Source organism: Panthera uncia (assembly GCF_023721935.1).
Source record: "Panthera uncia isolate 11264 chromosome A1 unlocalized genomic scaffold, Puncia_PCG_1.0 HiC_scaffold_17, whole genome shotgun sequence".
NCBI classification, from domain to species: Eukaryota; Metazoa; Chordata; class Mammalia; order Carnivora; family Felidae; genus Panthera; species Panthera uncia.
Window position 1 is genome coordinate 73,475,450 of NW_026057577.1, and position 22,845 is coordinate 73,498,294.

At 40.2% G+C, this 22,845-nt stretch overlaps 1 protein-coding gene across 13 annotated transcripts in view; it reads left to right on the top strand.

Moving 5' to 3' along the window:
• The window catches only part of CAST (calpastatin), a 108,733-nt gene that overhangs the window by 34,933 nt on the left and 50,955 nt on the right, over positions 1-22,845 (top strand). For 4 of the 13 annotated variants that reach the window (XM_049647621.1, XM_049647623.1, XM_049647622.1 and 1 more), the window contains exon 1: positions 4,927-5,061. The exons of 5 other annotated variants lie outside the window; for them this stretch is intronic. The gene's annotated coding sequence lies outside the window, so the exon portion shown is untranslated. Of the gene's footprint in view, positions 1-4,925; positions 5,062-22,845 lie in introns of those variants that run through there. 4 more of the 13 variants (XM_049647624.1, XM_049647625.1, XM_049647627.1 and 1 more) reach the window with 2 other exon arrangements.

Here is a 22,845-nt window from a genome sequence, read left to right on the forward strand (position 1 = left end):
ATATATATATATATATATAGATGGGTATATATATATATATATATAAAGATTTGCTATATATGTCCTGTCTTTTATAGAGTTGCAACCTTTATTTAACTTGTGCTTAAATTATGCCTCCACACATGAGAAGCCTCAGTAGAAAACCCCACCCCTATGAGATTTGGTGGATGAAGTGGAGATGGTTTCTAAAATTTGGGATTATCTAAACTCTTGGTGGGGAGGTGTTTAGTAGATTGTGGAAATTCACACCTAGTCACTCATTCAGAATTCTGTAAAAAATTTTGGCATCTGCCCCAAACCCTGCTGTGTCTCAGAAAGTTGAGGGAGGGAGTGTAGCTGGGAGGTGGAGGCATTTTAGCCACATATTTAGTGTTTATTTAATGTCAAACTTGACATTCTTTCCTTAGCTTCTAAGACATTGTCCTCTTTGTCCTCTCTCCTGTTGCACTTTCCTGACTTGCTTTGCTTCAGCAGTTTCCTGAATATTAGTTTCCCCAGAGTTTTATTCTTCACTCCTTTCTTTCTCGTATCTTTAACATTTATAGATTATTGGAAAATTATATATATATGTATATATATACACATATACATACATATATACATACATATATATGTATATATATATTTTCATATATATATATATATGAAAATATATATATTTTGCTTTGATGCCCAATTGAAAGGGCTTTAACTCAGCCGCATCATCACTTTTTTAAAAAAAGGTCATTCCCATGTATCATTTAGAAAAGCTGGCATAATAGCATTTGTGATCACTTGAAGCCTTTTATTATAAATTAATTATAATAACACACACAGGCAACATAGTATTACCCTGACAGATGAGATGACAAAATAGTAGATATAATTGGCAGGGAGAATTAGTTTTGGTTTTCTTGATTCTTGATATACTGAACTTGAAAGTTAAAATAAGTGATAATTTCACCATTATAAAGAAAACTTTATAGCCCATCTTAAAAGTTAAATATTTAATCTGAAACTCATCATAAACTGTGTGATCTAGAATGGATACCATGTATTGCAGAACTATTTTACGAGGGTTCTTACAAAATGAGTAATTATGTACACAAATAGTATCACTGCCATGCAGTTCTGGGCTTGGAAGATCCAAAGCACTTAAATGGCATAGACCTTTCTAACTCCAAATAATATTATAAGAAGTTTAGCACTTAAAATTCGATTTTTGGTAAATTAATAATGAGGACTAATGAAGTTGCAGAAATTATTTATGCTCTTAGTAACGCCAGTATGAAAATAGTTGTGATTTGTAATCAGTCATGCAACTATTGCTGGACGAGTTCTCAGGCAGCATGGATAGTAACCATGTCCTTGTTCAGGTGAAGAAACTTGCTTTAGGAATGTGTCTGCAGTAGGATCACCTGGGTGGCTCAGTCGGTTAAGTGTCTGACTTCCACTCAGGTCATGATCTCGTGGTTCATGAGTCTGAGCCCCGATCCAGCTCTGTGCTGACAGCTCAGAGCCTGGAGCCTGCTTTGGATTCTGTGTGTGTCTCTCTCCTTCTCTCTCTGCCCCTCCCCTGCTCATACTCTGTCTCTCTCTCAAAAATAAATAAACATTAAAAAAAAAAAAAAAAAAGGAATGTGTCTGTAGTAGATTACAGCTATTAAGAAGATATATTGGCTGAGGTTATTAGTTTCAACTGGACTCCACTCTATTTCAAACCAAAAAGGGATTTCTTAAGGATTGGCGGGTAGCTCATAGAGATCCCAAGGACTCCAGCAGAAGGAATCTAAATCTTCACAGCCAAGAACCATGCCCAGGCTCATCTTGGGTGCTTCTTGTGCTACCACCACAGCTCAGCACCTATTGCATTTAGGACCAGATGCCAGAAACTCTGCCAGTGCTAATCTTGAAGACTAATAGGCCTTGTCATACACAGATTTCTTGGTAGGCAGTGGTCTCTTCACACTGTTCACTTCCAGCCTCATTCTTTTATGGCATATGTGATTGACCAGCGTAAGTCATGTGCCTCAACTCTGCTACAAGGGACCCTGGGGATGTGAGTGCTCTGGATTCTGGTTTGGGAAGGTGCATATTGAGTAGGTAGGTGGGAAATTTATAAATACGTAGTGAGGGTTTTCAAAGGTGTGGCCAGCTGCCAACTGACAAACATCTACTACAGAAAGGAAAACAGGAGAACTGAACCATGATATGTTGTTCAGCTATATTAGAGGGGAGAAAAAAAAAACATAAAAGGGGCTCCTGGGTGGCTCAGTCAGTTCAGCACCCGACTCTTGTTTTTGGCTCACATCACAATCCCAGGGTTGTGGGATCGAGCCCTGCATCTGGCTCTACAACTGTGCATGGAGCCTGCTTGGGATATTCTCTCTCTCTGCCCTTCTCTCCTGCTCTCTGTCTCTCTCTCTCTCTAAAACAGTCAAATGACGATAGAAACAACATTTCCTCCAGCTACAGGAGAGATTTGTGAAGGAATAAGCACCCATCAAAGAATTCTTTTGTGATTTTGCTTCTGGTTTTGCCATAAATAGCTGTGTTGGCATTAAATAGCCCTCTTCTCAGCTGCTAATTTTCTCATCCATAAGATTAGTGAGAGGCTGGAAAAACTATGTGTATTCTGGCATTCAGTGTCAGCCTCACCCCACAGTACCCTTGGACCATATGTAGTTTGGGAGATGACTCTGTGTGTTAATAAGTAGGCAAACATGTTTATTTTAATAGTTATGCATGTATTTTAATGTGCTACAAGATAAACTAGCACTTCAAACTCATGATCCCAAGGATAGTTTTGATTAAGACAGGCTAAAGGTTAAAAAAGTAAATCTATTTTTTTAAATATTAAGTAAATATAATATAGCCAATTACAAATATTATAGGCAATGCACAAGTAACCATTTGGAAAACAAGATTCAGAGGAGTAATTGTCATATTTTAATATTCATATTGAATCAGTGGGTTTTTTATTGAAATGAGATTCTGATTCAAGAAGTCTGCAGTGGGGCTGAAATTCTGTTTTTCTAACAAGCTCCTAGTTGCTGCTGCTGCTGGTCTGGCAACCACACTTTGAGTAGCGAGGACGCTGAATTGTTCTGATTGTGGGCAGTTTAGACTGCCTGTACCTTAGATTACATAAACATTGCTTGGAGAATCTGGTTTAAATACAGATTCTCAGGTTCCCAGTCAAGAATTCTGATTCAAAGGGGTAGGGTGAGGCCCAGGATTTTATTTAGTTAATACTTACCCCCAGATGTTTCAGATGCAAAGGATCTGAGGACCACACTGGGAGAAAGGATGAATCTCAGGGATTGGGGCAGCCAAAGCACATCAGGAAATAATGTCCCTCTTCATTTCTAAGAAAAGGAGCCTCTTTCTGTATGTACTGTAGTATAAGACTCTCTGAAAAATTTATCTCATAACATGTAATAACTTATCTGCATTCTTCAGTCGTACAGGATCCCTCACCTCCGTTGAGGGAGATGTGCTAACCCTGGGGCTATGTTACCCAGGATGCATCCCTTTTGGGGTGTGGCCCAAATAAGTCATCCTGTGCTGTTTTTGTCATAGGAGGAAATGAATGTTAGTGAAACCTAGATGAGCTGAGGTTTTGTTTAAAAATTTTTTAAAGGAAAGAAATTACTAATAATAAAAAAAAAAGGAATTTTTAAGCTGTATTTTCATTGGGAATAATTTTAAGGACAGGGTCTTCTGTTGAGGGAATTATAAAATATTAGAGTTGGGGGCACCTTGGGTGGCTCATTCGGTTAAGTGACTGACTCTTGATTTTGGCTCAGGTCATGATCTCACGATTTGTGAGTCTTAGCCCCATGTCAGTTTTAGTGATGACAGTGCAGAGCCTGCCTGCTCAGGATTCTCTCTCTCCCTCCCTCTCTGCTCCTCCCCCACTTGTTCTCTCTCTTTCTCTCAAAATAAATAAAAAAAAAAAAATAGAGTTGGAAGGGTGCTTACTTCACCAGCTTTAGTTAACAGAAGTAAGTGAAAAATGAAAATCAATAAGGTGGCTGTGAGGGACACCTTGCAGAGGAAGTCAGGAACCTCACCTGCTCTGGCTTCTTGGTGTGGGTATAAAGCTGTGCAGATGACCTGTCTGCCTTTTTCATGCCAGCTGGCAGTCACTCTGCCTTGGCTGGATGCACCGTTGAGTCACTGCTCAGCTGTCAGTATCTAGGCCTGAGGTTTCTGTTCTCCAACCACTGACCACGCTCTCCTCCTCCAGTCACACTCCAAGTTCAGTGTCCAGAGTCTTTATTGTGACTGATTTGTGACTTTGAGAAAAGTTGGCTTTCCATATTTCTTTTAAAATTTCATAACTCTTCTATTAACACCATCATTCGTTCTGTATTTATTACTTGCCATTCTTTTATAATAAAGAGCATTTCCTTTCCATTCATTCATTCATTCCATTCATAGTAATACGGACCCATGACTTATTTTATTCATTGGCTTAAAATCCATTTTTCTTATTACTTATTTTGATATTTTTAAGTATAATAATGGACGATAATTTAGTAGAATTCTGATTCTGTTACACTGCTTTTTAAAATATCCACTATACTATTTGAAATGTATTACGAATCCCTAGTGATGCTCATCATTGCTTTCTAGTTTAAAAAGAGATATTTGGAGCGTGTATTTGCGAGAGCACCCCACTTCGCTCGCTCGCTTATTTTGGTGGAGTCACAGGGTGACGCCTGGGAGCGGTAGATCTCTGCCATCAGCAGGAACTGTGCACCCCGCGCGTGGCCTGCATCACCCTCGGCGTTATTAACGCAGCCGGCTTCCCGGATGCCTACACAAAACGGGTGGGCGGGGCGGGAGCCTTCCTCCGCAGAGCTGCCGGGAGCTCCGGGGCGGTGCCACCGGGGGAGGTGGGCGGGGAGCAGCGTGCGTCGCGTCCCGGGTCCGCCCCGCCTCGCCCCGCCCCACCCCGTGCCTGCCTGTGGGCCGAGGCTCACAGCAGAAACCGCGGGGGCCGAGCCCAGCCTGGAATGCAAACGTCCTGAAAACCCAGCTGAAGTCTCTGGGCCCGGGAGGGTCGGACGCAGAGTGAGTACTGATTTCGGCCGCTGGCCTCCAAGGCCGCGCGTCTGCTTTCCAGGCGAGCGCCCGGCCCTGCGCGACCCCACACTCGCACCCTGCCGCTGGCTCCCCTGGTGTGGACCCGCGCTCTTACCGCCTTTTGACCCTAAAGATGCGTTTCTTTCCACATGGGCTCTAAGTTAAATTGTGTTATTTGGCCACCCCTCCCTCCCTGTAGGTAACACCGTTGCTGTCTCTTCAGCCGGGAATGTGTCTGGTGACCGGACGCGCGGTTGGGTTACAAAACCAGGGATTTGTGTGACCCAGGGGAAAAAAAATGCAAAGAAGAAAAGCAGCAGCTATGTTAATTTAGTTTGGCATTTTTATTTCTATGGTTAGGTTCCCCCTTCCCCCCTCCCCCCTCAGCCCTGCCCTCACTTACTGTGCTGACCTCCGTTTTAGAGAATGAGATCACTCTGTATAACCTTTCCATGTACCTGATACATTCTGGGTGTGGCGTGGCATGTGTTGTAACATGTTTTAGTTCTCTATTTCCTTGAACACAACCTGAGACTGTGGTCAGATAACATCAGTGAGGGGTACTTTGTGTCTGTCTTTCAAGAATGCAAGGTGTTTTCACAGAGATTTAACAATCTCTTATGTACTGTTAGGGTCCTAGTGTTCCTCAGTTAGAAATGGGGAGAGGCGAATTCTTTATTCCTATTTTACAGCTTGAGAAAACGAGGCAGAGGGTTTAGGAAACTTGCTTAAGGGGCAAGACCTTGGGTTCTCTGACTAGTCTTCTAGGAGCCCACTTATACAGCAGAAGAACCAGAATGCTCCATCAGCAGCTCTGGAAAGTTTCTGCTGAGATGTTTTGTGGAGCAAACGCCTCTGCATTGCAGGGAAGGTCAATAAGGAGTGGCATCGGCTGTCCAAAGGGGGAAACTATTTTCTAGTAAATAAATATCAAGTGCCTCTTCCTGATGTTTGTGGGCACTGACCTCAACTTTTCCACACTGAGTTTTTAGTATTTAAAAGGATGATTGTTACTGGGAATGTGGTGGGGAGGGAGTGATAATTGGGGTTCCGGGAGACAGTGTAGAATTAAAACGAAGTAGTGACATTTAGCAAAATCATGCTGAAGTCGGAAAGGCTGCATCTGCTGACTGATGGAGCAAAGGGTAAGCGGCCAATAGCAATGAGGGTGGAGTGGGAATCCGTGTGTAGCAAAGACCCTTGATGTCTATTATAAACAAGTGAATTTCGCAAACTACACTGGCAGTGTTTATGAAGCAGCACATCTAAGTATAAATGTTAGCTGTGGTTCAGTTCACATGCTTTAAAAAAAGATTCCTAGTGCACAAGAAGAGTTGATTATAGTATGAGTGGTTAATTTAGTTCCTTGATTGTTCTCTGAATTGGCCAAAGAAAGGTTCCTGTTGATCTTTTCTATTTGATAAAATCAATCTTATTTTTCTTTTTTTTTTTTTTTTATTTTATTTTTGGGACAGAGAGAGACAGAGCATGAACTGGGGAGGGGCAGAGAGAGAGGGAGACACAGAATCGGAAACAGGCTCCAGGCTCCGAGCCATCAGCCCAGAGCCTGATGCGGGGCTCGAACTCACAGACCGCGAGATCGTGACCTGGCTGAAGTCGGACGCTTAACCGACTGCGCCACCCAGGCGCCCCTTATTTTTCAATTCAATAAATATTTATTGAGCACTTACTATGTAGAAGTGACCGTGGTAGATACTATGGGGGTCCAGATAGGTGGATCCTGGAGTCTTTAAGTGGCTCACAATACAGGAACGAGCTAGCATTCTAAGAAGAAAAAAATATATACCTAAATGAGACAGTGTAACCAATTGAGACTTTACTGTGTGATAACTTTTCATGCCTGAAACTCAATTTTTGGAAAATATTTTATAGAGACGTGTTAAATATGTCCTGAGAAACTATAAAGCATGGTAGTTAAGAGGTCAGGCTCTTACTTTTTTAATCTGTAAAATGGGCATAATAAATGAGGATCGACCTCATTGCTACATTATCATCACATTATGTGGTGCTCAACTCATGTCTAGAACATAGTAATTTTCACTAAATGTAGCAGTAACTATTACTATTCTGTTCTTATACAGATTTACTGATCTGTTCTTGTTCTGAAACCTATTATGGCCGCTTTCTAATAATTTATTATTGCCTAGTGTAGGCAGGAGAGCACTAGTCCAACAACATCACCTTGTGAACAGTAGGATTGTGCATGGCCTCTGTCCAGATCTCCAATGTCCATGTATATGGACTAGCTCAGAAGTCCGTATGTCCTACGAGATATTGCAAAGTACCGTTAGAAATTGGAAATAATGGGACTGAGCAATTACAGCTTTCCATAAAAATAGGGTGTCTCATTTGTTCTTAACCAGGGGAGGTAGCAACCAATGAAAGGGTATTTTTAAATGCGTGAAAGTGCTTTTGGTGATGCTTTAGCATTCACTGGGAGCAAGACAGTCCTGCTCACTTAAGAATTGTCAGCCCCCCCAAAATAGAATTGTCAGCCCAAATGCCAATAGTACCCTGTTGAGAAACATTGGGTAGCTGACATTTTTAAGTTAAAAGCTATTCACATAGGGGCACCTGGGTGACTCAGTCAGTTAAGCATCCCACTTCGACTCAGGTTATGATCTCACGGTTCCGTGGGTTCAAGCCCTGTGTCGGGCTCAGTGCTGATGGCTCAGAGCCTGGGTTCTGCTTCAGATTCTGTGTCTCCCTCTCTCCGTGCCCCTCCCCCACTCACACACTATCTCTCAAAAATAAAAAGTTAAAAAAAAATTTTTAAGTTATTCAAATAGAAAACATGCAATGCAGTTGTTGGTGACAACCACTGTACTTTCCCAGTATGCAGATTATTAATTCAATATATCAGAAAAACTATAGGATTTCTCTTATAAGGTCAGACACATTGGTGCAAAAACACATATTCCAGGTTTATATAGTCTCCCAGATGAGAGTATTGCAAGTTATAATGTAAAAGAAGATACAAAGATATATATGTATACAGAAGAGCATAGATTGTGGGTTTTTTATTTAAACTAGACCAACCAATTAGTTCACATTTGGGAAAAAGTAAGTAGTTCCACTAAGTAGTAATGATACCTTAAACATTTATTGCCGATGGATTCCTAAGGAATGAAGAATGTAACTGCCATCTAAGTAATTAGATGAAATCTAATTGCAGATATTTGTTAAAGCACTTTATTTTTTTTTTTAACTGCTTATATTTATTAATTTTCAAGATTTCATGTTGTTAAAGCACTTTAAAGAGAAGGTTATTGGTCTTCAGACAGAGAATGCAGGGCAATAGGGTAATTTCAGACTAATCCATAGCGGTAGGGGTCTCCCAATCCTTGTCTGGGATGTGCTGCACCCCCTTTGAATTCTCTAAGACAGTGTTTCATGCTGTGTAGTCTGGAGAGCGTTTGCATCAAAGTCGCCTGGGATGCTTAGTTAAAAATGGAAATTTCCCAGGCTCTATCTCAGATGTACCTAGTCAGAATCAATGAGAAATCTATGGCTTAATGAGCTCTCTAGATAAATTTGTACACCTGTAAAGTTTGATAACCACTATTCTAGGAAGTAAGTTGGACTATACAGAGCCTTTATATAAGTTGTCTTCTTCTGGCCTTAGCAGTACAGTAAAATCTCAGTGAATTTACTAAAAAATCTAGCTATCCATAGGAGCTCCAACTTCTGAATCATACTGAGGCTCTGAACTGAACTGGTTAACATTTGTGATGCACAAGCAAGGGCCTAGACCAATTCCATTTCACTCAAAATTGCCCCAAGAGATGGAGGCCAGCTTAGTATGCGAGTGTACCCTTTGGACTCCATAAACTCTGGATTCTGTAATGGGTTGAGGTTCTCTGCACAAGTGACATAAGTATAAAGACCTAGGTTAGACCTTGGAGCCTCTGGAGTTCAGAGTAACAACTCTGAACAGAGTTGTTAGTAGAGGGTCAGAGAACTGTTCCCACAGAGAAACCGGGGGCTCAGTCTACTGTGTAGTGTTCCTTTATTATCTATACTAACAGGGTGGGCAGAGAAAGTAGAAAGTCAGACAATTTGTACACGTTTCAGTTATGTGCTTTTTATATGTCCTCATGAAAATAGAAAATTGTCTTTATATCAACATGGTAAATCTTTTTATATAACTCCATTAGTATGGCTAGTCATCATTAGAATCCTGGAATATAAATATTTTCCTGCTAAAATATATACCTTGAATGCTTTGACACATCCATCTTTTCATAATATTGTATTTACAGAGATGTGTCAGAGAACTTGGTCTACAGCAGCAAATTGAAATGAGAAGCCAGAATTTTAATCTTCCAGGATTCTTCTCTTTTTGTATTCACCATCTATTTATCTCTGTCTTTATTTAATTTATGTTAAAATGTATCCATTATGTCTATCAATTTGGAATAGAAAGGGTTTCTTCCTTCAATATTCAGACTAATTTTTTTAGGCATGCACAATGTATTTTAAATGTTTGAAAGACTTCAAATGTTTGAAAGATGGGGAATGCATGCTCTACCTTGTCACAAAGCCCATTACCCTCTCTTCCTGCTGACCTGATAGACTTATTCACAACACCTGGCACATATTTTCCTTTGAATTTTAGACCCCAGTCTACAAAGTAAGACAAATATTATTTTCTGAAAATTCAATTAGTCATTTGAAAATTGCATCCTTGTATTATCTACATGTATACATATGTGTGTGTGTGCGCGCACACACACATACTTAACAGCTGAGCTGTATACTGAATGTGTATTTCATTAGGAGTTTCTCTATAGGTCAAAAATATTTGCCTTTAAAATGACAGCAGTATTGGGATTAGTGATGTCTATCGCATACTCTTGCCTTATAGCATAAGAAAGGTGTTAGAGGTATAATCACAAGTAGTGAGTGTCCCTGGGTTTTAAAACCATAGATTGGAGAGGACAAATATTCTTGAGGTATGGCAGGCTGTCTTTTTAGGGAACATCTAGGCTCTTCATTAACCTGAGCTGGCAATATCAGCACCAAAAATCTTCCTTTAAAAACTGGCTGGAAAGTACTTTTGCAAAACAATTCTGTAAAACTATCCTAGTATCTTATGTAGTCTGATTCCTTCCTTTTAACCTAATGAAAGTATGAAGAGACTAAGTTTGTCACCAGGAAGAAAGTGCCAATAGATAATAGATGGTAGAAAACAATGGTTATTTCATTAACCCACTATCAAGCCATCTTGTTTTAAGCTATCTAAAGCAGTGATTTTCAATGTCAAGAAGGTTCAGAATCACCTGAATCACAGCTTTTCAGTGTACAATCTCTACTCCCTCTTCTTCCTGACCTTTCCCTTTCATAAGTTTCTGGGTGTTCATTGACTCCCTCTGTCCATACTGTCTTTGAGCGACCTTTCCTGGGCCAAGAACCAGTGACCTAAGGTGTTAAAGCTTGGCCAGTTATATTGCCCAGTGGTTTTACATAACATTGATTGTCAACAAACATGCACATTTCTGGTACAAAATGTTTAAATAATTATGACTTCTGGTATATTTTGCATAAAGTTTCAGTGGTTTGAATTACTGATCCTTTTTTCCCTGGCAGTATTATAAAACTAAATTATTTTCCATAGTCTAGTTTACTCTAACCTTGAATTTTAAACAATCGAGTAATTAATCATTGTTTGGGATTTTAGCCAAAAAGTGTCTACATCACTAAGAAACGATGTACCCTCGTGCTCAATATTCATAGATCAAAAAGGAAAGATTACCTTCTTTTGGCCATTCAGTTTGAGCCTTCCCTTTCTCCCAAGAATCTTTTAATGATTGCAGTGATTGGTGCTGAATTATTCTCAAATAATGTTCTTGTGGTGAGACAGGATTCCAAGTCTTAGAAATTAAAATTGTTTCCTTCTCTAGTCCTTCTGACAATCATATTCTTACACCCCTTCAAATATTTCCAAACATTGAATGTGATGAACAGTGATGTACTTATTTGCAACTAAAATATTTGCATAATACCCCAGGTGATTTCCAATTGAACTGGTGGTAAAGCACATCTTCTCTGTGTATATATAACTACATTCTCTACAGTTTTCTATGAGTTGGTGAACTGAAAGTTTGTTTGCCATTCAAAATGGAGAGACAGTCAATAGGAAATAAAAGCTTAACAAAGAACATTCAAGCTAGTGCTGATAATCTGAAAATAATTCTAGAATGCTCTGGGGGAGGGGTTAGGTCCAGTAGCATGTATGTAGTTTGGGGAAGCTTTCTAGGATCTAGATATTTAAAAATAAAGGGGAAGAGAAAGGAACCAACCATTGATTAATTTATTGAATAACTACTTTGCTAAGTGATTTACATAGGGTTTCATTTAATCCTCTTAAATAAGAGTTGCATATTTTGTGGGGCACCTGGCTGTCTCAGTCGGAAGACCACATGACTCTTGATTTCAGGGTTATGAGTTCAGGCCCCACACTGACTGCAGAGATTACTAAAAAACAGTTTAAATAACAGAGAGGAATGTGTATCTAAATACAAAGAAGCACTAGAAATCAATATTGTGTTCTTTATTGTTATGCTCCATTTCTTTTTTTTTTTTTTTTTTAATTTTTTTTTTAACGTTTATTTATTTTTGAGACAGAGAGAGACAGAGCATGAATGGGGGAGGGTCAGAGAGAGAGGGAGGCACAGAATCCGAAACGGGCTCCAGGCTCCGAGCTGTCAGCACAGAGCCCGACGCGGGGCTCAAACTCACGGACCGTGAGATCATGACCTGAGCCGAAGTCGGACGCTTAACCGACTGAGCCACCCAGGCGCCCCTCCATTTCTTAACATAGTTGAAATTCTCTGATGGATGAGGTTTCCTGTTTGTGTGAAAGAGTATTGTACACTGACTGGAATTAGCAAATAATGGTTCTGTTGACAGAGTTTCTTGAGACTTTCTAATGGGCAGTAGAGAAGAGATAAATTAGCCATCTTTGAAAATGGTGAAAATTAAATTACAGGATTAAGTAGTACATACCTGAGAAGTCCCTTATGTAAGAAATATAGAACTTTTTACTTAGATAAGCTGCAGTGTTCATATTTTTACATCAGTTTCAAATGAAGCTTACTTTAAAATCTATTCTTCTATTCTGTTGATTTTTTTATGAACTTTTTTTTTAATTCAAGTTAGTTAATGTACAGTGTAGTCTTGTCTCCAGGAGTAGAACCCAGTGATTCATCTTTTACATATGACATCCAGTGCTCATCCCGAAAAGTGCCTTCCTTAACTCCCATCACCCACTTAACCTAATGCCCCCACCCCTCTCCAGCAACCCTTGTTGTCTAAATTTAAAAGTCTCTAATGGTTTGCCCCCTCTCTGTTTTTATCTTATTTTTCTATCCCTTCCCCTATGTTAATCTGTTGAGTTTCTCAAATTCCACATATGAGTGAAATCATATGATATTTGTCTTCCTCTGACTTACTTTGCTTAGCATAATACTCTCTAGTTCCATCCACGTTGTTGCAAATAGCAAGATTTCATTCTTTATCATTTCTGAGTTAATATCCCATTGTATATATATACACCACATCTTCTTTATCCATTCGTCAGTTGATGGACATTTGGGCTCTTTCCATAATTTGGCTACTGTTGAAAGTGCTGCTGTAAACATTGGGGTACATGTGCCCTCTTTGAATCAGCATTTTTGTATACTTTGGATAAATTTCTAGTAGTGCAATTGCTGGGTCATAGGGTAGTTCTATTTTTAACTTTTTGAGGAACCTCCACACTGTTTTCCAGTGCGGCTGCACCAGTTTGCATTCCCACCAACAGTACAAGAGGGTTCCCCTTTCTCCACATCCTTGCCAACATCTCTTGTTTCCTGAGTTGTTCATTTTAGCCACTCTGACAGGTATGAGGTGGTGTCTCATTGTTGTTTTGATTTGTATTTCCCTGATGATGAGTGATGTTGAGCATTTTTTCATGTGTCTGTTAAGCCATCTGGATGTCTTCTTGGGAAAAGTGTTTATTCATGGCTTCTGTCCATTGATTTTTTTTTTTTTTCTTCCTTAGGGGAAAGTGGGATGAAATGCAGTGAAATGCAGTTGTTATTTTTCCCATTTTACAGACAAGGAAACTGAGGTGAAGAGCAATTAAGGAATTTGCTCATTTCACACAACTGGTAGCAGAGCTAGAATTCATACTCAGGTGTCTGGCTACAGAGCCATTATCCTAACCACTAAACAACACTACCTCTTTAATATTTGAAAAGTTTAAAGTTGCTGTCAGACATTTGTGAAATTGTTTTGCTTGTATGGTTTCCAGAATGACATTTGATTTCATTTCACATTTTCATTTTGATTATTTGAAAATCAGCTTGGACAAGGGAACCTTGTTATAATCCCTACTATTTAAGCCTTTTAATAAATGTTTATTTATTTTTGAGAGCGCGAGCGTGAGTGCACCTGAGTGGGGAATGGCAGAGAGAGGTGGACAGACGATCGGGGCGGACTCTTCACTGACAGCAGAGAGCCAGAAGCAGGGTTTGAACTCAAAAACCATGAGATCATGACCTGAGCCGAAGTGCACACTTAACTGACTGAGCCTCTCAGATGCTCCTGTTATTTAAGCCTTCTAATTAAGAACGTGCTTCACTGGGAAGCTGGATGGTCATGTGACAGGCCTGTATTTCAGTTCCCCCACGAGGGGTGTGGTTTGGTCTCAGTATTTCTTCACAAACTTCCTCTCGTTTTCTGTTAGAGTCTATCATCCTTGTAGATACTGAGTTTTGTACTTGGTATTGTAACACAGGGACTCACAAAAGTTCTCAAGTTCTCTCACTCTCCATTAGGTCCATGCCTAAGGAATGAATTTGAAAGCCCGATGGAAGCCAGGCTAAAAGGCCCTGAGACAGCTGTTCAGCAGAGCTCAGATTGTTTTTTGTACAAATCATATCCTCACTAACCATATATGCATTAATGAGCTCATAATCTTTTATGATTTGTACAAATCTGTGTTCCTGCTACCGAGATTCCTCTTCCTTGACTGATTGGAACTTAGATCTAAACAGGCTATACATTTGAATCCAAAGAAAATACAATAATGTAAAATAATATTACTCTTTTTATCCTAAGGCAAATAACATTTGTGTGTAACTTCTCCAAGCAGTGGTCACCACAGAATTGCTCTACCATTGTGAGAGTGAGGAAAGAGAAACTTTTGAGGCTGCTGGTGTTCATAAAATTTTTAAAAATCACTGATTTGAATTCCTTACTATGTGCCAGGCACTGAGCCAAGCACTTTATAAACATGCCATCATTTAATCCTCACTGTTTTTGTACCCATTTAAACAAATTAAAAGTTGAGCAGCTTGCTTGAATTTACACAGCTGGAATTAGACCCCAGGTCTATGGGACTCCAGGGGCTAACCACCAGTATTTCCTATTTGCACATCTGTCATTGGGTATATTACTCAATAAGTTTCACATCACTGTAGCTAGAATATCAGAGTTGCTGAACTATAGAACATTCAAGCCTGACATTTTACTGATGAGGAAACTGTGTTCCAGGGAGGCTAAGGCTCAGGGTCACACGGCTTGTCAAGGTCAGTCAGTCTGAACCCAAATTCAGGAAAAAATGCTGCCTTTTCTACTCTATGATGACTAAACTAGGCTGCGTGGCATGCCCATTTCCTTTGCCCACAAAATAATTATCACTCCAGAAAAAAAGAAAACAAAAAACAAGGGAAAGTTGGAGTTTGCAAAACAGTGAAAGTTGCTTTAGACCAGGAGTTCAACTTCATACCTTTTGTGGATTATTTTTGAGTGTTTGGGGTGATCCAATGTCAATGCTTATAATCAGATGCTTCCAGGGTGTGGCCAAAACTTCTATAAACTCTGGTGTGGATTTAGCTCACAGATCAGCTGTGGCTATTGTCCTGGCTGCCAGGCAACGTTTGGCTGTTTATTTTGAGATCTACCCTCATGTTGCATCAGAGGCCAAAACTTCATGAGGCTCTTCACTTCCCAGAGCAAGAAGTGCTCAGGCTTCTATTTTTATCTTAAATCTGTGTGTCCATTTTAATATATTTCGTGAATGTGCTGTGTACTCAGTTGAGATGGAATCATTTCATTTTCCCCAATTAGTGTTCACATTCATTGCCTCATTTCTCAGTACTCTACTTCATCTAGCCTATTACACTCTGGACTGAATAGCTCTTCCCACCTCTGAGTCTTGCTCAAGCTGTTTTGCTCACTTGGAATGACTGTGCTGGCTCAGCCCCCATCTCCATTTTGTTGTTGTTGTTGTTGTTGTTGTTGTTGAAAATTCAAATACAGTATTTTAATTTTTGAAGAAAGAGTCCACTTATTATTGCAAAGTTGATTGGCATTACTATTATATTTGTGCTCAAATCCAAGCCCTGCCACTTAACTGTGTAATCTTAGATAAGTTACCTAACTTCTCTGAGCCTTAGTTTTCTCATTTATAAAATGGGGATAATAATGGTTACTTCCTAGGATTTTATGAAAATATACTGAAATCAGATACACAAGCACCTGTCACAGTTCCTGGCACATTTACTAACACATGGAAGATTCTGTCCCACCTGGCTGGTTGATCACGCTACAATAAATAATAGTTTCAATCTCTTCTGTGAAGCCTTTCCTAACCGTCTTCCAAACACACATCTCAGAAATAGTCTTCCTCTTCTGATCTCTTGTTACATCATGTTGTACTTAAGATCCTATCGCAATGGATCTTATCTTGTATTGCATAAATGCTGGGGTATAAGTCAGTGTCATAAGGAGATCTGCATGTTCTCGCCCAAAGAGAAGTCTCTACTTCATTCATAGATAATCCATTGTTTGTGTTTCATTGGATTCATGTTTTGTGTCCTGATTAAACACTATTGTTAGGTGACTGTTTTGAAGTCCTCCTTAAAAGCACCATTATTATGCTAAATAATTAAAGACTTTGCAAGAATGTGTGTCATGATGTGACAGCATGGCAAACAATAGGCTAATTTAAACCTCTGAATATTCATTTCCTGAAGTGAATAATGTGTCATTACAGAAAGAAAAATGTAACCTGGGTCCATAAATGGGACTTCTGAAGAATATCAGTGCTTTCCTTAGAAAGCTCCTCTTCAGCTGCCGTTGTTTGTTCCAGGTGTTTTACAGGAAGTGGCTCAGGGTTTTGTGTGTTTATGTGCTTTTTAAAGTCTTACAACTCCTGGTTGAAGACATTGGTGCTAGAAATGACTAGATATTTAAATTTTGTTTTCTCTAACCAGTTTTCTGACTTGTGCTTTGAATAAAATTTCTGATGATTGAGTAAAAACTTAGGTAATATTGCATTTGAGCCATCAGATAATACTCTTGTGTCTGTTCATGCACAAATTCATAATTTAACAAATACTTGTTAGGCAACTATTGTTGCCAGGCTCTGGGGATGTGCAGCAACTGAGACAGGCATGGCCCCTGACCTTGTGGAGTTCAAGTTCAGGTCTGTCTTATAAGTTTTGCGAGGAAATAACTTGTTTATAAGAAATCCATGATTTTCTTTCTTTCATTATTTGAAATGTGTTATTAAATAATCTTATTGTGGTTCGGTAACAAATGATTTGGTTTTCTCTTGTGCATCTAACAGAACTAGTATTAAAAGTTAAAAATCGGTTACTTATTTAATTTAGAAAATGCTTAATATTTGTTTTGTGTTTTACCCAAATTGCCCTAATATTTGGTATCTAACTTGACCCTCACAATTACTCTGTAGGGTGCATGGTGTTCCAGTTGTGGGAAGCTAGATGCTTAGCAGGTTTAATGTGCTTGTTTGTGGAGTCATGGCCACTGAGAAGCCAATGGACTGAAACTTAATTTTTCTAATTTATTATGTTCTTGATTCAAGCTTAAAAACAAGAGGTATTAAAACTGTGTGTGTTAGAATGAAACTTTAATGGCTAATTAGAAGATGGAAACAAAGATTGGAATCAACAGTTATTTTTTATATCTTGTCTGATACCATATACTTGGCACTATGGTAGACACTGTGGGGAGCAGAAATGATCAATTTATAGCTTCATTGATAAGACGTGACATATACTTAGAAACGAGCTCAGTAACCCTCTAACACAGCATGTGATTGAGTGTCCAAGTGAGAAGTACAAACGGATATAGGGGTTGAGGAGATAGTATGAGCTAAAGCTGATTCAGGCGTTGTACCTTGAGCTAAATCTTCAAGGATAGGGGCCTGAGCAGGGAAAAGTCTTCCTAGGCATCTGGGAATCTCATCTTGCTCTTCCCGGAGGAGGAAAGGAGCATGATGGTGATGATGGTGATAATACTAACTAGCATTTGCCCATTGCTTACCACTTGGCCAAAGCAATGTTATAACTAGTTCATGTACATTAACTCACTTATTACTAACCTGAATGGAGTGAATATTGGTACCGTTGCCATTTCACAGATGAGGACACTGAGGCATAGTAACTTGTTTGAGGTTGCACATGAATTCAATGCCAGCTGAAATTCCACCGGACATTCTTGAGCCCAGAGCCCCCTCTTACACTCTTAGTCACTGAATTATGCTGCCTGCTGAGGTGCCTGTGAGACAGGAAAGACACTGTTCTTGATGGAGGGGAGATGTGGGTAGGAGTCATGGTGAGAGAAATAGTGGGAAAAGTAGGTTAGGCCAAATGGAGAGTCTAAAGTTTAGGCAGAAGACATTAGACTTTATCTAGGACACAGTGGCAAGCCATTGAGAGCTTATGAATTCATCACAATGAGAACATGGTACACTTTTTTTTTTTCTTCCAGATAAACTAGGGAGCCATAGACAAAGAATTGGGAGCTAGAGAATGGGGTAGAACAGAGGGTGGGAGAACAGGGTATGGAGCTATTAGAAGGGCCATGATGTAATCCAGGTGTGGGAGGTACATGATTAGACTGGGAGTGTGGGTGGAAATAGAAATGACAAGGACTGGAACCAGCACTGGGCCTTAACCCAGGTGATTCAGGGCCAAATGAGTTCCCTGTATTACATCATTTGGCACTTACAGCAACTCCACAGGCAGGTGGTATTACTACCATTTCTAAGGCTGTGGGAATGGGGATTACAGGAGGTTAATGTGGATTAGTAAATGCTGGAACAGGGAACTGAGCCTTCATCTGTCTCAGTGTCCTCATTTTAAGGTAAAATAAGATAGTTGGGTGATAAAGTAGGGTTGCTGAAAAGGTATAGAGAATTGTTCACATAATAAATGGTAAAGTCAAGGGAGAAATCAGCATTCCAAGGGAGCAACAATGTAAGAGAGAAGGCAGAGGGCTTGTGACTGAAGATGAAAACCCAGAGAAGAGTGGAGCAAGTGGAAGAGGCTTCCAGAAGGAAACATTATAGTGGGGATGAGAGACTGTGGAATTGCTCTGGCACAGCAGCCATGAAGGAGAGGATGGTCAGGGATTCAGACTGGATCTGCAGGTGTGTCAGCAGGTAGAAGAGGCATGTGCATATGTATGGCATGTGTTCTAGTAACTCCACAGCAGAGGCAGGTGGATGTGGGAAGGGGGATTCTTGCCAGGGAGGGGTGGGGACAGGAAGATGGGTCAAGTTCAGGAGCACCTGTTGACTCATCTGCTGGCCTGCTGTCTGCCAGCCGGGCCTGGGGAGAGAGTAAGGCGAGGCCAGATGACCTGAGGGGAACTGGGGAGGCCAGCTAGCAGCACCTGCCAAGAACTATAAGTCTTCAGGCACCCCCAACAAGGGAGGGGACTCTGTTTTGTAATAGAGAACTAAGGAGCTGAGGAAGTAATATTTTTCATCAGCCAGATTTAATGGCAGCAGAACGGATGAGCAAATCCTCTAGGACCTCACCCTCCTAAGGGAGCCCTTAACTTGCCCAGTACCAGCCATTCAGCAGGGTCTGGGTGAGCTCACAATGCTTGGCAGTCACTCAGGTGCCACACGATGGTTGAGGTTGGTACTTAGCAGAAACCCTGCAGAATCCAGGAAAAGGTATGGCCAGAAACCTGCCATGATTAAGAGTGGGGTCAGCAGGTGCATGCACCCAACAGACAGCTCTTACAAAGAGACCCCATCTAGTGGAGGAGACCATTCCTGAGGTAGTTATGTGGCTACCTGATTATATAAAGTTCTGGAAGTAGACAAGGAAGATGCCCATCAGGACTGCTCGTGGTGGTTGTAATGCTGGAGGTTATAATGCTGGGGCTGAGAGCTAGTGAGATGCACCTGAAAGGAAGGGCATGTGGGGTTTGGATATTTTAGGAAGAGAAGCATGCCAACCAGTAGCATTTGTGTGAATAAAACATAAAGGGAGCGTTGAGTGAGGTGTGCACTGAGGAAGGAAGGGATAGGCTGGCTGCCTGAAGCTGCTTTTCTGCTTTGGGAGATGGGGAGGGATTGGAGCATGGTGGTCTTTGAAGGCAAGAGAACGGATTTCAGTGTGAGGTAGTGGGCAACAGGAGTCACCACTGATTTACTTCGGATGGAAAACTTAGAGGTGAGAATGCCATGTAGGAAGATTAATCTGTCCAGAGTGGGTAAGAGAGCTAAAAATCTGGACTCTGGGAGACCTTTGCAAAATATATGTGAAAAAGGAAAGTTTCTATTTTCCAAGGGTCTTAAAAGCATACCATCTTCCCTTCCTATCTGGAATTGTTTACTGCAGTAAACTTCCAAATTTGTTACTGTAGCAAGTAACAGATTTAAAGAGATTTTGTTGAATAATGCTAAAAAACACCTGCCATATTGATTAAGTACAGAATTATTTTTTTTTTCCAGGTTGCCTTTACTCTTAACCAGCATTGGTTTGTTTTAATGCAGCTTGATGATACAGCAAGATTATTTGAGGCGGGCCTGAAGCTGATGTAGAACTCAAACATTTGTTTTATCACATAGGGTTCTTTTCCTGCTTCTGTTAGAGCACTTCAGTTGTAACAAAAACCTGCTGTCTGTCTTTCTGGACTCTAGACTCTGAAGGCTGAGATGGTGTCTTCCTCATTGTATGTACTCAGCCCCTAGCTCATTCCTTTTCAAATAGCAATTGTTGAATGGGTAGATGGAGAATGATTATAAAAAGATAGTTTTTCTCTGCTCTTTGTTACTCTGATTTATTCTTTAAGTTTATAAATGACCACTAATACTCTGGATGTAAAGAGATTTGTGTCGGTCATTTGAGATGGAGAGTATTGTAATCGCTACACTTTACTCTGACTGACAGCACTGATCCCACAGTGATATTTTGGTATGTATGAGTGATGATTGTGCTTTTTTTTTAAGCTTATTTATTTATTTTGAAAGAGAGAGGGAGGGGGAGAGAGAGAGAGAGAATCCCAAGCAGGCTCTGCACTGAGCCTAGTGTGGGGCTGGAACCCATGAACTGTGAGATCATGACCTGAGCTGAAACCAAGAATTGAACACTTAACTGACTATGCCCCTGATGGTTGTGCTTTAAAATTGGCTGTCCCTAGATGTTAACAGGACTGTGCTGTGGTAGTCCTGCAGCAGAAAGTCACTGGCTTAAAAGTCAGGTGGCCTAGGTCCCAACCCTGGCACACACAGCTCAAAGGGCCCCTCTAGCCACCACCCCCCCAACAATCCCCACCTTTGCCTGGGTGATGCCCCTTATATTTTAATGACGATGTCACTTCCTTAGCATCACCTGTCCTGACCATCTTCTGAACTAATTCTGGTTGCCAAGTCTATGTTTTTATGGGAACCTGTGATTTTCCTTTATAGCACTTATCACAAGTAATTATTGCAGTGATTATTCTATTAATGTCCTGTCTGATGAGGCTGAAAGTTCCGCAGTGACAGGAACATGTTTAGCAATTGCACCACCGTGTTCCTGTCTCCTGACAGAGTACCTGGCACAAACTTACTCTGGGTAAATACACATGGAGCCAGTGAACTGGGGTATATTTGACAAGGCACTTACCCTCTGTGAGATATCTTTTTCTTCACCTGTTTAAAACCACATATTAAGGTTTATCTTTAAAGTTCTTCAAGTCATAGCTTTATGGATAAACTCTTCAATAACAATCAGTTATTCACATACATGATCAGAAATTTAAATGGTACAGAATTAAAATGAAACTGTATTCAATCCCTCACCAGAGATAACAAATATTAAAAGTTCATTGTTTTCACAAATAGAAGAAAATAAAACAAACCACAGTTCACTGGAGTTGAATGGATTCACAGTGGGGTGGGATTATTTTCCTTATTTTCTGATCCCATGAAGTAGCTGTCCTATTTCACTTTCAAAATGTTTAGTGCCTTTGTGATGGGATAGAACTTTCATGGAGGGATCTGTGCTGAGAACAGGTGTGGCCAAGGCCTTCAGTTAAATTCCTGTGATAACCCGCTCCATGCATGTTTATAGTTATCCATGTAGATTTTACTGTTCTGGGGGGGGGGGGGGGCTTTGAAAGTCTTCTTTATAGGATTTGAGGATCACATCCAGCTATTGCTTAATTATCTGCTTAAGGCAGATTGGATATTCCAAGGCTATGTGATTTCAGGAACGTTTTAATAAACATAGAGGTTTAGAAATAATGTTTACCTAAGGATTTGCAGCTTAAAAAGCACTTTCATGTAGAGTGTTTGGTCTTTGATTTTATATGATTGAGGGAAATCATTGAAGGAATGGGGTGTGGCAAATGGATACAGTAATTCTCACAGATTAAAAAAATCTCAAGGAAAAATGAATATTTATGTATTTGTCCTTTAATTTGATGGGAAAATCTACCTTGGTACATTTTCTAGCTCTTTATCCCAAAGAGAATGTGAGAGACACTACTCCACGCCTGCTACAGTGACCAAGTGTGGTATATTTTGGGGTGAGGGAGTGCCTTATTGGTGCCTAATAGTGCTCAGGAATAAAGTTCATATAGTTTGTTTGAAAAATCAGTATACTAAAACTTTGGGCTTTTATCTGAAAATTGTGGTAATTTACTATTAGCACTAACATACTCTACAGTAAGTGAGGTCTGTGGGGAAGGTGATTTTGTTCACGGTCCATGGGTTATAGTAGGTTCATACAGTCACCTTGAGTGGTAGTGTGTGGGGGTGGCGAGAGTGAAGAAACCAACAAGCATGGGCTCCTCCTGCCCTGGGACTTAGCCTCAGAAATGGCTCAGAGCCAGACATCAGAGACAGGCTCTGGGTATTCTTGGCAGGGCAGCAGCTGTTTACTGACAGCCTGTTACTTAAGAAGTAAGTTACTTAAGAAGTGCCAGATGGAATCCCTAAGCTTTAAAACCTAACAGACTTAAATGTTATGGAGGTTTAAATGAGCCTAGGTTGGAATTCCCAAATAAACTAGGGTTGATTTAATATTCACCACGGTAATGCAAGTTAAGTACTATCCTAGTAGTCAGTACCATGCAAGTATCCATATGCACTCCCTGCTACTTGGGTGATTAGATTGCAGGGACTAATTCCACCATCCCCTTGCATCCCTAGGAATGGTGTATCTTGAAACTTCAATTATCATCATCACCTCTTGCCCTGCAGGGAGGAGCCTGGATGAGACATAAAATACAGCAGTATTGCCTTTGCAATACCATTCCCACCTTCTCTTGCTTATGTGACACTGAAAGGACAATTCTGATCTTCCTGAGTCTTTTCTAGTGCTACATCCTGCTCTTTCTGTCTTTTATAATATCTTGGGACTAATGCATTAGTAATTTAATAAGCACCTACAATATGCCAGACATTTAGTCATCTCAAATACCTAAAACCCTGCAAAAGAGCCAACATTG